At 36.6% G+C, this 6474-nt stretch overlaps 1 protein-coding gene across 1 annotated transcript in view; it reads right to left on the bottom strand.

Annotated features, from left to right (window-relative positions):
* Positions 1 to 6436, bottom strand: part of LYPLA1 (lysophospholipase I) — a 23487-nt gene extending 17051 nt beyond the window's left edge. The window contains exons 1-2 of the mRNA XM_005857307.2: positions 6412 to 6436; positions 5876 to 5907 (exon numbers count right to left, since the gene is read on the bottom strand). The gene's annotated coding sequence lies outside the window, so the exon portion shown is untranslated. The remainder of the gene's footprint in view (positions 1 to 5875; positions 5908 to 6411) is intronic.
* Positions 6437 to 6474: the final 38 nt, after the last annotated feature.

The raw sequence follows: 6474 nt of genomic DNA, 5'->3' as shown, positions 1-6474 counted from the left end.
GCCAATTATATTTTGATAGGAACTACATTACATCTATAAATTGTTTTGGGTCATCTGGATATTTTAACAATGTTAATTCTTCCTACACATGAGCAAGTGCACAGTATATGCTTTCAGTTATTTGTATCTTCTTCAATTGCTTTCTCAGTGTCATAAATTTCTGAGTATAGGTCTTTTACCTCCTTGGTTAAATTTATTCCTAAGTATTTTTTTTTTAAATCCTCACTTGAGGATATTTTTTATTGATTTTAGAGAGAGAGGAATGGGGAGAGGGAAAGAAACACCAAAGTGCAAGAGAAACATCACTCGGCTGCCTCCCATAAGCACCCCAACTTGGGATCAAACCCACAACCAAGCTATGTGCCCTAAGCTGGAATTGAACCCGCAACCTTTTTGGTGTTTGGATGATGACGTTCAACTAACTGAGCCACCTGGCTGGACTTTTTATTTTTTGATAGAATTGTAAATGGGATTATTTTCTCAGTTTGTCTAATAGTTCATTATTGGTTTATAAAAATGTAACCAATTTCTGAATATTTAGTTTGTATCCTGCTAATTTACTGAGTTTATTAGATCTAGTAGGTTTTTTGTGGAATCTTTAGGGTTCTCTATTTTGTTTTGTCATCTGCAAATAATGACAGTTTTACTTCTATTCCAATTTGAATGCCTTTTATTTCTTCTTGTCTGATTATTGTGGCTAGGACTTCCAGTACTATGTTGAATAAGAGTGGTGAAAGCAGACCTCCTAGTCTTGTTCCCGATCTTAACAGAAATGCTTTTAGTTTGTCCCCTTTGAGTATGATATTAGCTGTGGGTTCATCATATATGGCCTGTATTATGTGGAGGTATATTCTCTCTATTCCCACTATGCTGAGTTTTTATCATAAATAGGTGTTGGGCTTTGTCAAATGTTTTTCTGCATCTACTGACATGATCACGTGGTTTATATCCTTCATTTTGTATTATGTTAATTGGTTTGCAGATATTTACCAACCTTATACCCCAATAATAAATCTTATTTGATCATGGTGTGTGATCTTTTTAATATATTGCTGGATTAGGTTTGCTAATATTTTGTTGAGGATTTTTGCATCTATGTTTATCAGGGATATAGGCCTATAATTCTTTTATTTGTAGTGTTTTTATCTGGTTGTGAAATTAGGATAATGCTGGCCTCATAAAATATGCTTGGGAGTCTTCCCACCTCTTGAATTTTTTGCAATAATTTGAGAAAAATAGGTGTTAGTTCTTGGAATGTTTCGTAAAATTCACCTGTGAAGCCATCTGGTCCAGGACTTTTATTTGTTGGGAGTTTTTTCTTTTTATTACCACTCTGATTTCATTAGTTGTAATCAGTGTGTTCAGATTTTCTTGATTCCATTTTAGAAGACTGTATGTTTGTAGGTGTTCATCCATTTCTTCCAGATTGTCCAATTTGTTGGCATATAGTTGTTTGTAATATTTTTTTACAATTCTTTGTATTTCTGTGTTGCAGTTGTTACTTCATTTTTTTAAAATTAAAAAGAAATATCTCAAACTAACAATTTAAAATTTACAACTTAAGGAAATAGAAAAAAACAAAAACCTAAATCCAAAGCCAAGCAGAAGGAAGGAAATACTTTAAAATTAGGGCTGAGATAATAGAAAACAGAGAATAGAAAAACAATAGAGAAAATGAATGAAACCAAAAGTTGGTTCTTCAAAAGTATCAATAAAATTGACAAACTTTTAATTAGATGGACAAAATAATGAGAAGACTCAAGTTACAAAAATCATTAATAACAGTAAGTACATTTTTACTGGTCAAGAGAAATAAAAATGATTATAAGAGTATTATGAACAATTGTGTGCCAAAGAACTGGATAGATAAAACAAACAAAATCTAATAAACATAAAACCTACTGAGACTAAATCATGAAAAAATATAAAATCTGAAGACCTATAACCATTAAGGAAATTGAATCAGTAATCAAAACTCTCCCCCAAAAGAAAAGGGCCCTGATGGCTTCACTTGTGAATTCTACCAAACTTTAAAGAATACCATCCTTCTGAAACTTTTCCAAAAACATTTGAGAGGAAGGAACACTAACTCATTCTTTGAGGCCAGCATTACTCTTGTACCAAAGCCAGCCAAAGACATTACAAGGAAAGAAAATTACAGACCTTAAAAATGTGTGTCAGGAGAGAAAGTTGTGCAAATAATACAGAAAGAAGGAAAAGTGAGAAACTAGAAGGCCACAGAAGGCCACAGAGTGAGAATACCTTAGTATAGTTGGTTGAACAATAACTCCAAAATTCATATTCACCGGGAATCTCAGAATATGACCTTATTCGGAAAACAGGCTGTTTACACAGGTAATTTGATTAATATGAGATCATAGTGAGGTAAGGCGGGCTCTAAATCTAGTAAACAGTGTCCTTATCAAGAAGAGAGAACACAAAAACAGCATTTGAAAAGCTGATGTAAGAGGGAGGCGGAAATTAGAAGTATGTTGCTACAAACCAAGAAATGCCAGGAGCGATCACAAACGATAAGGCAAAGGATTCTTCCAGAGTTCTCGGAGGGAGTGTATATAGTCCTTCTGATACTTCGACTTTGAACTTCTAGCCTCTTAAACTATCAGAATACATTCCTATTGTTTTAAACCATCTATTTTGTAGTTTTGTTATGGCCCCAGGCAGTGGCTGACTTTGCACCTGGGGGGGGGGGGGGGGCGCGGCGTGGCTCCAGAGCCAGTGCACCTGATGGACAGCTTCAGACCATACCAGATTACAACTCTCCATATCCACAAGTGACACACGCAAGGGGTAGACTCAGTGAGCACTGAAGTCCCACTGAAGTAAGTTCTGCTCCACAGTGGTGTCTCCTACACAGCAGCTCTTCCCCTGTAGGTGCAGCTGGTCCTCACAGTGACGCTAACAGCAATCAAGGCTCAACTACAACAAGACTATGCATACAGCCCACACAGGGGCGCACGTAGAGTGTCCAGTTCAGGTGACTGGGAAGGCTGAGCCACTGGGCTCTACAGGACACCTACTACACAAGGCCACTCTACCAATTCCAGGAGACATAGCAGCCCTACCTAATACATAAACAAACACAGGGAAGCAGTCAAAATATGGAGACAAAGAAACATGTCACAAATGAAACAACTGAAGAAATCTCCAGAAAAAGAATTAAATGAAATGGAAGCAAGCAAACTACAGTGGAACTACAGTTCCACCTCGTTTCTCAAACTTAATTCGTTCCAGAAGGCTGTTCAAAAACCGAATCATTTTTTCCCATTAGAAACAATGTAAATTGAATTAATCTGTTCCAGACCCCCAAATGATTCCCTGTTTTAACCTTTCTTATATATAGTATATGTCTAATGTACTGTCTAATCTATAAACACTTTAAAAACAAAAAGGACATGAAATGAAAATGAAAATTTAACAAAAAGGAAAGAAAATGTACAATGAAAAATGAAAATAATAACAATTAGCAACAACAAAAGCAGAAAAACACGAAAATATTCACAGTACAATATCCTGAGATTTTAACAGTGGTTAACTGATTCATACTCGCACATTCTCTTCCTTGTCGCCTGAGAGACTTGTGACTGATCATATAACTATCAGCATGAAAGGGTTGTCAGGTTGAGAAGCGAGCTGCTCGAGATGGGAGACATCCGAGAATCGAGGTTTGACTACTGGATACAGATTTCAAAACAAAGGTTATAAGGTTGCTCAAGGATCTTGAGAGCTTCAAGAGACTCAATGAGAGCTTCAAGGGACTTAGTGAGAATGTCAAAGACATGAAAAAGCATACACTAACTGAAATGAATAATTTACAGAAGTTCAACAGTAGAGGATTCCGAGAATCAAATCAATGATTTAGAATATGAAGAAGCAAAAAACACCCAATCAGAAGAACAAAAAGAAAAAAGAATCCAAAAGTATGAAGATAATGTAAAGATCCTCTGGGACAACTTCAAGGGTACCAACATTTGAGAGACAGCAAGATACTGAAAACCTATTTGAAGAAATAATGACAGAAAACTTCTACCTGGCGAAAGAAATAGACTTCTAAGTCCAGGAAGCGCAGTCCCAAACAAGTGGAACCCAAAGAGGCCCACACCAAGACACATCATAGTTGAAATGCCAAGGGTTAAAGACAAAGAGAATCTTAAAAGCAGCAAGAGAAAAGCAGTTAGTTACCTACAAGGGAGCACCCATACGACTGTCAGCTGATTTCTCAACAGAAACTTTGCAGGCGGAAAGGGAGTGGCAAGAAATATTCAAAGTGATGATTAGCAAAGACCTATAACCAAGATTACTCATTTAGAATTAAAGGTCAGATAAAGAGCTTCCCAGACAAGAAAAAGTTAAAGGAGTTCACTACCACCAAACCAGCATTACATGAAATACTTTAAGAAGAGGAAAAAGAAGAAGAAAAGTATCAAAAATATGAACAATACATATCTATCAACAATTGAATCTAAAAATCAAAATAAACAAACAAGGAATCTAATGCACAAAATAAACTAAATCAGAACCAGAGACATGGAAACCTGAAACAGACTGATGAATCTCTGAGGGAAGGCTGGGAGGGGGTGGGAAGAGATTAACCAAAGATCTTATATGCATATATGCATTACCTATGGACACAGACAATAGGGTGGTGAAGGTCTGGTGGAGCGTGAACCAGTTGGAGGGGGACAATGGGGGGAAAAAAGAAGGACATCTGTAATAATCTCAACAATAAACATTTTCTTAAAAATGAGAGAGAATAATATACACCAAAAAAAGGTGACATATTTTCAAAAGAAATTTTTTAAAAAATTCTCTATACCTCTTTTTAGTAAAATAAATCTGTCATTTTCATAGGACTACCTGGTTGCCAGAACATAGTCCTACAACCTTTTCTGTTACTCCATACAAAGTATGTGTCATGTTACCTCTACTTAGTAAGCATACAAGAATATTAGGCAGAGGGAAGGCAGGGGAGGGTGTGGGGAAGGGGGAGAGATCAACCAAAGGACTTGTATGCATGCATATAAGCCTAACCAATGGACACAGACACTAGACACATATGTAATACCTTAATCAATAAAGAAAAATAAATAAATAAAATAAAAAATTTTAAAAAGATTAGAAATAACATTTAAAATTTAATCTAAAAATAAGAAAGAAAAATTACTTTAACCCAACACCTCTCTGTAAAGAAGATTTAAGTGTTTTAGCTACTTTATCAAAATTTATCTATTTTCAGTTTTTTTGCGAATTCTACAATATTGTAACAACTCTACCTAAGTTTCTCTGATTTAAATTGAAAACAAAATCTTTCAATGTAGAAGAAGCCTCAGTGAAAGATAAATCATTTATCTAAAGTTAGCACAGCAAAATTTGTTTGATAAGCCTCCAAATAAATCATTGCATGGCCTCCCTGGCCCTTCACCTGATTTTTTTTCTCTTAAGGGAACATCTAAGCTCTCATTCAGAATGCTGTAGACTGCACATTGCTATTGTCTCTCTTATCAAAATCAACCAGTTCTTCTCAACCTGCCCTGAAATGTTAACCCTCTGGAAAGCTCAAACATTCCATCCTTCTCTGCTACCCAATACCCACAGCAACTCAAGGAGGAGTTTGCAATTTTAATATGTTCCAAAAACAAGAGTTGAAAAATGACAAATTCAAGATGATGAGGGGAAATTTTGGAGGGTTTTCAAAAATGAAAAGACTGTGTCTTATTCCTGGGCTGTGAGAAATACAGTGCTACTAGCAATCTTCTTTTACACAATCTTAAGAGTTCATACATGTTAAACCTTTGATCGCTTAGGGTGGATTGCATGACCCCCACTTTATTACTGTTGCTAAAATAATGGTACCTACCCCGTATCTCCCAATCCATGAAGGAAAATCACCTGGAGGAAAAGAGGAAAAATTAATCAGCAATGCCTAGGTCAATCCACACGCCATTGTTACACGCTGCCGCTTTGGTTAAGGGAGAAGCCAGAATTACAGAACACCTCCTTCAGCAAGTTAACGCATCTCGACAGACCTCTCTCCCATGGCAAAAGGACTTCGCTTCCCTCCTTGTCCTTCCTAAGACCATTCAAGTGGGGCTTCGGCACAGAAAGAGGTCCCACCTTTTTAAGTGCAAATGATCACATTCTAAGACAAAGTCTCTTTCAAGTCAAACTATGAAAGGTCTCCTTTATACTGTAGAACTTTTCCATCACAAAAATCAACTTCCGGAGGTAAAAACAAGTTTGAGATCCTTAAGTACAGTTTCCTAAAAAAACAGCACCTCTGATCTTATAAGACAAGAAACCTCCGAACTTCTTTAATTTAGGATGAGAATGCAAGGTTAAGAAAGCAAAGTCTTCCGCATCCACAAACAAGACAGAAACATGCCAAAAAGCCACCTCGAGTGGGAGCGCCTCTGCACTAACGCAGGTCATTCCCAGCTGGGCCAGCGGCCGGGGGTC

Source organism: Myotis brandtii, unplaced genomic scaffold (genome assembly GCF_000412655.1).
Source record: "Myotis brandtii unplaced genomic scaffold, ASM41265v1 scaffold1102, whole genome shotgun sequence".
Lineage (NCBI taxonomy): Eukaryota > Metazoa > Chordata > Mammalia > Chiroptera > Vespertilionidae > Myotis > Myotis brandtii.
Note: the sequence above shows the minus strand (reverse complement) of the source record. Positions and strands in the feature narration are given on the sequence as shown.